This window comes from Taudactylus pleione, unplaced genomic scaffold (genome assembly GCF_031769625.1).
Source record: "Taudactylus pleione unplaced genomic scaffold, aTauple2 ptg000116l, whole genome shotgun sequence".
NCBI lineage: Eukaryota > Metazoa > Chordata > Amphibia > Anura > Myobatrachidae > Taudactylus > Taudactylus pleione.
The window spans coordinates 11,691,417-11,703,866 of NW_028284518.1; positions in this window are offsets into that span (position 1 = coordinate 11,691,417).

Genomic DNA, 12,450 nt, shown 5'->3' on the forward strand with positions numbered 1-12,450 from the left:
ATGCCTCAAAATCGTGCAGATAATCGTTTAGTGTGTGGGCACCTTAACTATTCCCTCACTACATTAAGCTTCAGTGTATGGATTCTCCTACCTGCATCACCGTCTTCTCTTTCTGCTGCTGACTGAGCTCAATTTCTAAACACTGCAGTGCACTTTCTGGTCACATGACACATCCAAGGTGTCCATCAGTGCTCAAGGCATGCCCCCATACTCAGAGGCATGCCTCTATTAGCTCTCTTTCTGTGCAGCTTACTGCCCATGGTGTAGCTCAGCGACCAGCTCTGCAAGCAGTGTCTGACTATACAGAAGCAAGGCTGAGCTGTTGCTGCCTCATCTCCCTGCAGTCCCAGGGAGCTCCACAAAGTTGGCACGTGTTAACTATAAAAATGAGTAGAATAAACAAAGAAGAGGTTTATAAGTTATAAATATCTTCTTTGTGTTATTCTAATAATTTTTATATCAAATATCAGGAGTATGACGGGAGACTCTTCCTCACAGGCCGATCCTGACTGCACGCCACTGGAGGTGAGCCCACTCCTCATTGCCTCTTATTCTCATTTAAGTAGCTTCTCTCACACGAACGGCATAGCTCCAGCAGAGTCCTTGCAGTCCCACCAAGTATATTCGAAGCGATTAGTAACACACCACCTCCTGTAGAACTAATACTGTTTGAGTAAAAGATGCGCCGCATGTTGTGAATATAGGCAGCTCTAGATCATACCAAGGGCCAAATGTAATAGGGTGAGAGTTCAGAAAATGTGAGCGTTTAGCAGTAAACTCTCACACTTTTTAAACTCGGCCAATGTAATAGAGTCCGTGAACATGCATCCTTGCATGAGTTTAGACTAAAAAAACCTCTCACTATTTAAACTCTCAGCCAGATGTTTTCTCATTTTGAAGATAAAACTCGACCAATTAGAGAGTTTACTGCTAAACTCTCACCCCATTACATTTGGCCCCAAGCAGCGTTGCTAGACACCAGGAAAGAAATAGGCAGCCCATAACCTCTGTATAGTGATCAGTGTATATTAGCTGGATGAGATCAGTGTGGTCTGTGTATAGTCATTAGAATATCCACTGTGTGATATCAGTGTGTTCTGCGTATAGTGGGCCTGATTCATTAGGTATTGCGATCGCAGCTGCGATTACACACACAGGTCCACTGCAAAAATATGCTAATGTTTGCAATCGCAATGCCGTCGCAGCCTAACATAAGGATGCCCTCATCCCCTTACATTCGAACACTTGGCAGAATAGCGAAACCATCGGTATCATTGCAGCCTCATGCACAGTTGCACAAGATCCGACCTTCCTTAGAAATTGCTAACCCCAGTGCACGCAGTTGAAGCTCAAGCTACGTATGCCATTGCAGTGGCTAATTTATGCACACCCCTGTAAAGACATTCAAAAGCACTGACTCGCCTGCGTTTCGCCAGCCACCCCCCGTCAACACCCCAAAAGCTAATTTCCTGTCAATCACTCTGCGATGGGTCTGCCTAGTGTCTGCGATCGGTGTGATCGCAGTTAGCACTTTACGCACGCGCATTGCGATGCATGCGGAGGACGCAACAATCGGCCATCTGCCTGCGTAATCGCAGTTGCAATAGGTAATGAATCAGGTCCAGTGATCAATGTATATAACAATTCGATGCATTTCTAAGTATTGTGGTGGAACTTTTATTATTGCTTAGCCCCAATATAAAGAGGTAAATATATATTTCTTACATATATTTTGTTTGTATTATTTATTGCAATGATGTATGTATAATTATACATGATTTATATGAATGTCTTCACTTGTATTCATGTTAATTTTTTTGTGTAATGTTGAAATAAAAGCATTAACGTATGTGTCTTAGAGACATATTCAATTGGGGCCGAGAATAGCAAATGAGCATCGGGAGGTTTTTGTTGCGCACTTCCAGAGCACGTCCAATTTTTCCTAAAAATCCACAATTTTATGAAAAATGGTCGGGAATTGCTCTGGGGCCCAGCGGCACCCCTCCTAATGACTAATTAAGCAATTGTAAGTTTCCAATTAGCTTAGTCAGTAATACTCACCTTCCAAAGTGTGTCTCTTGCATCCAGTGTCGGGTCCAGGTCTCCTGCAGCAGCGGTGAGTATGTCAGTGTGTGTGAGTGTTTATGAGTGAGTGAGTGAATGTGCGACCCCCGGTGTGTGTGTTCCCAGTGTAACTATGCCCCCCCGTAATGGGCGCTGGGGGAACTACATGTCCCAGCAGCACTTGTGCCTCCCTGTAGCCTCCCACCCCAGTGAGAAGATGGAGGGGAGGCCAACGGGAGCTGCAGAGACCCCGAGCAGGTAAGAGTAATTTAAAAATAAAAAATTTTACGCAGCGGTGGGTTTTCAGCTCTAAAAACCCAGCGACCACTTTTTTTAAAATTGGATACCGCGGGTAATCCGAAATTGGGCGCAAGGTTTTTGTCCTCGCTAAACCTTGTGCCTAATTCAATATGCCTCATATTGTTGATGCGGTGGGGTATCCCAAACCGATGTTTTGCCTAGAGCCCAGTGGATCTTAGTCCGACTCTGTCATAGTGTTGAAAATAATTTGGTGGGGGATCCCAAACCAGTGTTTTGCCTAGAGCCCCACTGAGTCTTAGGCTGACCCTGGGGCACTTAGATGACCAGCAGCAAAATGTTCCTATAAATTATTTGCAAGTGTTTGAAGAATATAGTATTGTACTAAAAGTCAGGCGCTCTCTATATACCACAGTCCAAAAAGTGTAACTGTCACCAATAAAAAGTAACAATAATCACCCATAAAATTATCTGAATCCTTTATATGAAGTAGTTGTTTTTACAGCAGAAAACTTTATTCATCTGTACAGCCAATAGGAAAGCAAGATTACTTCTCTTCTTTTTGTGTTTTATAATCTGTAAAATATGTCTCCTATTCCACCCTGCAAACTCAATTACACAGGTTCAGGAAGGCATAGAATAGAAGACAGAACAGTGCAAAACCTTTAGAGAAACACAGGTTTTAATTTACAAGTTGCACTTACAGACATAGATGAAATACAGGCATATCAAAAAAGATGGAATCCGATGATGACACACAGCAGCAAACTTGATGGGGGTCCTGACAGTCCAATGATGGTAAATGAGACAGTCTGACCAGAGCTCCGAATACTCCAGCCAGTTCCAGGTAATTTCCCCCAGTGCAGCGAATGCGACAAAACGGAAGTCCACACAGTGTAATACAGCCACGCTTAACGCATTTCAGACAGTCAATGTCCTTCGTTAGAAGCATGCAGTCGGCTCTCTGATCCCACTATTTAGACCCTCTCTGAACACTTACACAGGTGACACCAATCGGCGCTGATCAGAATCTTTCCCACAGTGCACCAGCGCTAATCTCCGGAAACAAAATGGCCACCATGCATGCCAGTTGTGTTACAGCAACTAGCAAGTTACTTGTAATTCATCCCACAAGTATAGTTCTCACATATTTGTCCAGTAGTAGTGACCGCAGAGTGGTTGGAGTCATTATATAGGATACAAATAGATGTCCATTAAGAACATAGTCCTCGACAGTGTCCAAAGGTTACCAATATCAAAAATAAAAACAATGGTGACACCAAGTGCCACTGATCAGCTTCTTTCCCACAGTGCACCAGCGCTAATCTCTGGAAACAAGATGTCCGCCATGCGTTCCAGCAACTAGGACGATACATTGTAATCCATCCCACAGGTATAGTTCTCACATATTTGTCCAGTAGTAGCGACCGCAGAGTGGTTGGAGTCATTATATAGGATACAAATAGATGTCCATTAAGAACATAGGGCCTGATTCAGACCCACTCGCAAGCGGCTGTCCGCTCGCAAGTGGGTTGATGTTGTGCACTGCGCATGCGCACGACGGCGGGAGCTCCGTCGTGCGCATGCGCCAGACGCGACGAGCGTCGCTCGTTGTGTCTGATCAAAGGGGGCGTGCTGTCGATGTTGATTGACAGCACGCCCCCTTTGGTGGGCGTGCCGGGGGCGTGCCTCCCTGACGGGGGCGTTCCCAAGGGAACGCCTACCGTCAGAAGCCGGCCCACTGACATCACTAGTGATGTCAGTGGGAGTGATTTTGGCTCTGATAGAGCCAAAAACACTCCAGGCCTTGCGGTTGAAAACCTCGCGGTGAGAGAGCCTTGCGGTTGAAAACCTCAACCGCAGGCTCCGGCACGAAGATTGCTCTATCAGTGTGTCAGCAAATCCATTTGTTCCTCTAATCCAGTCAATTGCGTATCGGTAATTTGACGCAATAGCATAGGATTTTAAACAAGGGAGGTTGATTCCGCCTAGAGTAGGTGGTTGGCTGAGTTTGAATAGTGAAATCCTGGGTTTTTTGTCCGCCCAAATGAACCTGCTGATCGCCTTATTAATCAATTTTAAGTCGGACTCCAAAGGAAGCAAGGGGAGCATCTGAAAAAAATATAAAATCCTGGGAAAAGATACCATTTTAATTAACTGACATCTACCTAGATATGAGAGTGGGAGGTGTTTCCATTTTTTAAAATCTAGAAGTGTACGTTGCATTAGAGCGGGGAAATTGACTGAATTTAGGGCCGAGGGATGTGCCGGAATATTAAGGCCTAAGTATTTCAGAGTTGTCTTGGCCCATTTAAATGGAAAAGAATCTTTCCAATTTTTTGTGGCGTCCAAGTGTAGGGCCAAGGCCTCTGTTTTATTATAATTTATCAAAAAAACAGAGATGGTATGAAAATCTTTCAAGATATGAAGAAGTTTAGGTATAGCAGAATGTGGATTCTCAAAATACAGTAATAAGTCATCCGCATATGCGGAGACTTTCAAGGTGTTATTTCCGATATTTATTCCCTGCCATTGTTGGCATAACAAAAAGGTGTGGATAAGAGGGTCTATAGCCAGGTTAAATAATAAAGGGGATAGGGGGCAACCCTGTCGGGTGCCCCTATGTAATCTAAGGGATGGAGTATTCAGGCCGTTAACTGTTAGGAATGCTATAGGAGTATGGTATATTGTTTTAAATAATGTGATAAATTCGGGACCAAAATTTTGTAACTGGAAGATGCGCAATAGGTGATCCCACGATACCCTATCAAAGGCCTTTTCAGCGTCGCAGCTGACAAGGATCATTTGGTTATTTCTCATTTGGTGAGATTTAGTTAATCCTGCAATCAAATGTCGGACGTTGATCACTGAGTGTCGTCCTTTCATGAACCCAGTTTGTGCGGTGTGTATGAGATGTGGCAATACTAATTGTAAACGTTGAGCAATAATACCAGTGAGGATTTTAAAATCCTGGTTGAGTAAGGTTATTGGCCTATATGATTGGGTCAATGTAGGGTCTTTCTCAGGTTTCAAGAGAAGGATAATTCTGGCCTGATTGAAGTCTGATGGTGCTGTGTCTCCCTTCAATATTGAATTAAATAAGGAAACTAAGTGAGGGGTTACAAGCGGATTTAGTATTTTGTAGTACTCGGCACTAAGGCCATCTGGGCCAGGTGTCTTTTCGTTGGCCAGAGATTTGATAGGAAAACCTCCAGTTCCGAAACAGAGGTTGTTAAGGAGTCACGGGCCTCCTCAGAGAGGGATGGTAACTTAGCCTCTTTCAAAAAATTAATCCCCAGAACAGGATTGTCAGCCTGTGCGGAGTACAAATCTGTGTAATATTGTAGGAAAGAGGCCGCAATGTCTTCATTTTTATGTAATGATCTTAGGGGGCTTTTAAGAGAAAGAATGGGAGAGGATGTTTTCTGACTTCTCACTATATTAGCCAGCAGCTTGCCCGCTTTATTTCGCCAACGGAAATAGCGATGTTTCTGGAAATCCAGATAATATTGGGCTCTTTCAGTGCACAATGTGTCGTATAAATTTTTGTTATTCAAGTAACTGCGCCGTGTCTCCGTGTCGTTATTCTGTAACATAATAGCATATGATTGTGATAGGGCTTTACTCAATTCCGCGAAACGTGTGTTAAGTTTACGGCGTTTATGGGAAACATCCCATAATATGCCCTCTCACTACCGGTTTAGATGCGGCCCAGAACAATGATATGTTGTCAATATGAGAAGCATTATCATTATTATAATTAAGGAATTGTTGTTCTAGGTATTTTTTGAAATCTGGAGAGGTAAATAAGTATGAGGGGAATCTCCAATTGAAGGAAGATGTTTTGGGGGTAGATAATTGTAATGTGAACCATGTAGGCGCATGGTCGGAGATGACTATGTTTTCTATATGTGAAGTTTGAATCCTATTAATTAATGAGCTTGAGACCAGCCAGAAGTCCAATCAAGCTGAGGAGTGATGGGGGTGTGAATAAAATGTGTAATCACGTGCTAAGGGGTGGAGGTGTCTCCATGGGTCTACTAGGGCGAGGGATTCAATTAGAAGTTGTAGTGTTGGAGATGTGCTGCCCTGCCACTCACCGGACGCTCCCGTTCTGTCCAAACTAGGAGAAAGAGTAGTGTTGAAGTCTCCTCCTATGATAAGGGCGCCTTCCGCCCAATTCTGGAGTCGGGCGTAGAGATCGGAGAAGAATGCATTATTGTGACCTGTAGGAGCATATAAAGTGACAAGCGTGATTAATTCACCTTCTAAATTCAGTTTAAAAAAGAGAAATCTGCCCTCGGTGTCCAGGATCGTGTCTACAACTGTGTATTTTAAAGATTTATGAAAAATCACTAGCACCCCTCTTTTTTTGGATGTGAAAGATGCAGCTGTATAATCTTTTATCCAAGAGTCCCTAAGAGTATTGGGGTCACTCTGTCTCCAATGGGTCTCCTGCAATACTGCTATGTCAGGTTTAAATTTTTTAAGTTGTTGTAATATTTTACGCCGTTTAATTGGGGTGTTTAAGCCCTCTACATTCCAAGTTAAAAATCTTATGTCTTTTTGTGTTTGGTGGAATCAGTAATAGAGTGAGACATACTGTATTATCCTATACCTGTCCTGTAGATCAAATAAGTGAACCATCGTAGAGAGACTGTGACGCTCTCAGTCCCAGCACGCAGAGAGCGCCTGTAGTAAAACATTGAAAGTGCCATCACATAGATACACATAACACAAAAACATGACCTGCAATAATATATGGAAAACAACACATAATGCAGTCTTACAATTTTTAAACATTTTAAGAACCAAAAAATAAGGCCCTACAGGCCTATTTAAACCCATTGAGGTATAAAAGTATCGAAAATTAAAAAAAAGAAATAGAAGAAAATCAAAAAGGGGATTGGGAAGAAGAGGAGTGGCGGTTGGGTAAAAGGAAGGGGAAAAAATAACAAACCAGGGGTTATCTTGAGAATTCTGTTGTTGACGTTTAGCAATTGTTGAGAGAAATATTAATCTTGAAAACAGACATGAGATATATACTTCTAATATCAAACTCTCCATGTTTGTGTTAGGAGATGAATTTGTGCAACTGAATGTAACTTCTTAATTCACGTCATCATTTTGAGGAGTAATAGTATCAGTTAAAGAGTCTAGGAAAGTCTTTGCAGATGATGGAGAATCAAAAAAGTGTTGTTTGCCGTTGTGTAGGACTTTCAGCTTCGCAGGGTACATTAATGCAAATCTCAGCCCCAGATCAAATAATGCTTTACAAATGGTGGAGTATTCCTTTCTTTTCATTGCTACTTGATATGAGAAATCCTGGAACAACAACAATTTGTGTCCCTGGTAGGTGAGGCCTTCTGATTTGCGATAGGCATCTAGTATGCGAGTCTTGTAAAGGTAGTTCAGCATTTTCATTATGACAGGCCAAGGTCTTCTCTGATCAGAGGCACGGTCAGGGCCTATGCGGTGAACTCGTTCTATGATGAGGGTACTGGAGGAAATTGAACAATTGAGCTCAGAGGGTAGCCATTTAGAGACGAAATCCATGAGATCTTTTTGTTTAACAGATTCCGGTAGACCTATTAACCTTAAATTGTTGCGGCGATTTCTGTTCTCTAAGTCTTCTAGTTTTTCTTGCATGGCAGAGATCGCTGATTCCTGTGTGCGGATTACGCTTTGTGCCTCTGTTAGCTCATCTTCAACATTGGAGATACGTTGTTCTGCTTCCGTGAAGCGTCGACCATGTTCCTTAAGTTGCGAAACTGCTGACTCTATAGCTTCTTTGAGGCCGGCCAATTTTTTGTCTAGCAAGGGAGAGAGAAGCTCGGATATTTCCTGGGCTTTAGCTATTGAGGTGGTACTAAATTGAGTCGAGTTAGAGGCTCCGTCCAGGATGTTGTCAGCTGGAGGTGAAGTAGGAGAGTCGGGAGATAAGGATGGGGCTGCAGTTTTGTCTTTCCCTTTAGTCGTTTGACCTTTAGGTGCACGCTGTGGTCTGGCCACAAACCTGTCTATGGTATAAGGATGTGACGTTCAGTTTAATCAAGAGCCACTAGAGGGAGCTCCAAGTATTCAGGATATATATGAGGTTGGGTCTGTGAATCAAAGCCTATATTATGGCCTATAAGCACAGTCCTTGGGTCCTGATAATGGACAAGGTGGAATCTCAGAATGAAGACACAGCTACACCACCCTGCTCCCTGATATGAGCAGCAAGTAGAGAGGGTTGCGAAGGAAGGTAAGCGCTGGAGGCAGCAGCCTGTTCAGGTGTCAAAATGGCGGCCGCTGGTGATGTGGGGCCAGGGGGGAGCTTATGACAGGGAAACTTCCCTGGGGCGATGGGCAGGTGTCCTGCTTGCTCCTCGGGTCTAGTGAGAACCCGGATGGATGCTGCTGGAGGTGGGGAAGGGTGTTAACGTGCCCGGCCGCAATCCAAGATGGCGGCCGCGGACAGTGCCGCTATTCCGGTGCTGTGAGGCAGTGCGGGGGGCTGGGGCATGCACCGCTCTCACCCGCTTTATCCCAGAGACCACAGGGTGGCTCTATGTGGTCCAGCGAGCCTCTCCGGCGGCGCTATGTTGCGGCTAGATGGAGCCGTTTTGGGAGCCCATTAAAAGTGCGGCCAAATCCAAGGCTTTATATCTTAATTGGAAGAACGTGTAAAGGAAAGAACAGTAACAGTATTACAATGCAGAAGATCCTCAGGGAAATAAGTATATACAGTTCCCAGTATATATTAAGATGATACTTTGACCTTCACTGTGCTATTTATTATAATGAGTGTTATTTCTTTATTTTTGTATACTGTTTTTTCTCCTGTGGGCATTCAGGCAGGGCAGTACCTGTCTCCTGTGGGGTGAACAGCAGGTCACAAAATGGCTTCAGCAGTCTGTGCGCCTGTGTCTCTGGGTGATCCTCACAGAAGGCTCCTGAATGAGGTTTGCGGCTTCAGAGACCTGACCAGCAGCATCTCCGGGTGTTAGCAGTCGCGGTATACAGCAGCCAGCCAAGGGAGAGTGAAGAAATAGGACTCTCAGCGTGGTGAGTGTAGCGGCAGTCCTGGCCTCTACACACGGCGTCGCGACCGTGTTAGGCCGCGGGTCTCAATTGTTGGCGGTCAGACGTCAGGGAGCCCGTTAGGCGCTGGTATCACCGGCTCTGGGGGTTATGATGGAAGTATGTGGCAGGGCAACAGCGGGCGAGGAGGCAGCTCGGCGTGGGGTGATGCAATGAGGTTAGTCTGAGCGGAGCTCCGACTCCATGCTGCCTTCTGCCTCTGCGTCCAGGCCACGCTCCTCTCCTTTTTAGATCTTAATATTTATATTAAAGATGGTAGGGTGAATACCAAAACTTTTAGAAAAGCAAGAGACTCTAATAGCTTTATGGAGAAAACTAGCCAACACCATGTGAATTGGCTTGATGGAATTCTGTTTCCAGGTGAAGAGAAATTGTACAGAGACAGATGTGCAGATGTGTGTGAAAGTCAGTTAAATTAAATCTCCGATCGTTCTAGGGCTAAAGGTTATTCTAATGCCTTCCTTGGAATAGCTAGAGAGAAAGTGGATTCTATAGAGAGGTCTGAGCTTTTGAAAATGAAAGATACCACAAAAGATAAAGAAAAAGATGGAAAATTCCAATGGGCTTTTATCAGCCAATTCAGTACATCTATTAAGGAAATCGAAAAGGTTTTTTTATAGAAATTGGAAACTTTTGAAACAAGACCTTGTGATAGGACCTATTATTCCTGAAAAACCAACCTTTATCTATAGAAGGGCACCAGCTTTAAAAAACTTGTTGGTGAAAAGTAGTATAGATACTGAGACCAGACAGTGTGAGAACCAAGGGGTTCCACCGTTGTGGTGAATGTTTAATGTGCAGAACTTGAAAATTCAATACTCGTAAATTTATAGATTTTTACGGTCAATGGCGAAACCTACATAATCAAATATTTTATCACATGTCACTCAAAGAACATCATTTATGTTTTAGAGTGTGCCTGTGGATTATGTTATGTAGGAAAAACCAGCAGAAATGTAAAAGTAAGACTTGCTGAGCATGTCCATAATATTCGTAAACGTTTAGAGACACATATGGTCTCTGCCCATTTTAAAAGACCTCATGATTCAAAGGAGTGCTGTATTACCAACTTTTGGGGGATTCAGCTAATTACCCCTAAATGGCGCACAAGGGATATTGAGAGGAGACTCTCTGAAGCCGAGATTAAGTGGATTCATTGTTTGGGAACCCTTGTTCCCAAGGGACTAAACGGGGACTTCAAATTAAAATGTTTTCTCACTTGATATTATCCATTATCCAAGTCTTATGTATGCACAATTCTTCGGCACTCTGGTACCATTGCACTTTATACACTCTTTGCACCTAATTGGTTATTTTTGTACATTGTTCTTAAAGCTTTTAACGTTTTAAACCATTGTTTTTATATGTTTTTATTTTTGATATTGGTAACCTTTGGACACTGTCGAGGACTATGTTCTTAATGGACATCTATTTGTATCCTATATAATGACTCCAACCACTCTGCGGTCACTACTACTGGACAAATATGTGAGAACTATACCTGTGGGATGAATTACAAGTAACTTGCTAGTTGCTGTAACACAACTGGCATGCATGGTGGCCATTTTGTTTCCGGAGATTAGCGCTGGTGCACTGTGGGAAAGATTCTGATCAGCGCCGATTGGTGTCACCTGTGTAAGTGTTCAGAGAGGGTCTAAATAGTGGGATCAGAGAGCCGACTGCATGCTTCTAACTAAGGACATTGACTGTCTGAAATGCGTTAAGCGTGGCTGTATTACACTGTGTGGACTTCCGTTTTGTCGCATTCGCTGCACTGGGGGAAATTACCTGGAACTGGCTGGAGTATCCGGAGCTCTGGTCAGACTGTCTCATTTACCATCATTGGACTGTCAGGACCCCCATCAAGTTTGCTGCTGTGTGTCATCATCGGATTCCATCTTTTTTGATATGCCTGTATTTCATCTATGTCTGTAAGTGCAACTTGTAAATTAAAACCTGTGTTTCTCTAAAGGTTTTGCACTGTTCTGTCTTCTATTCTATGCCTTCCTGAACCTGTGTAATTGAGTTTGCAGGGTGGAATAGGAGACATATTTTACAGATTATAAAACACAAAAAGAAGAGAAGTAATCTTGCTTTCCTATTGGCTGTACAGATGAATAAAGTTTTCTGCTGTAAAAACCAACTACTTCATATAAAGGATTCAGATCATTTTATGGGTGATTATTGTTACTTTTTATTGGTGACATTTACTTTTTGGACTGTGGTATATAGAGAGCGCCTGACTTTTGGTACAATACTACATTCAAATTTGTGTAACTTTTAGGTATTTTTGTGGATATTTACCTTTTTGCACTAATTGTGGCTGCACTCTGTATCTTATTGCACACATTTGTCTATATATTTTTTTAATTATTTTCAAATGTTGGCAACTATGTAAATGTGCCTAAAAAACTTGAGTTTCAGGGACAACTATGAAGCGCTTCCAGAAATTATAATTAGGACAGTGTAATCGTAAATAATCTGAACTGTACAACTATGAATCGCTCATAGGTGCATGCACTTGGGTCCATACATGCCTACCCTCCCGGTTTTCGCGGGAGGCTCCCGATTTTTCGGGTAACCCCCCGCACCCCCGGAAGGGTAGGCATTTCTCCGCGATTGCCGCGGAAGTTCTCCCCATTCTGCCCACTTCACTAGGAAGTGGGCAGAATGGGGAGAACTTCCGCGGCAATCGCGGTTCTCTGTGTAGGGGGCGGGGCTTAATCACGCGATTCTGCACGAATCACATCATTTAGCCACGCCCCTTATGCAAATTTACGCCAATCGCGGCAATTTGCCATGAAGGGGGCAGGGCCTAATGACGCAAGATGTCAGGCACCGCCCCCATCACAACCCGATTTTTCTCCTCTTCCCAAGTCTCCCGCAAAAGCTAAGTACAATGTAGGCAAGTATGACTTGGGTCCTGAACATGCACAGTACAAAAACACACAAGATACATCCGCAAAACTGACTACAATTTAAGAGCAAGAGAGAGAACCAAGTAACACACCATCCATGGTAGTAGTACCCACTGAGAATTTT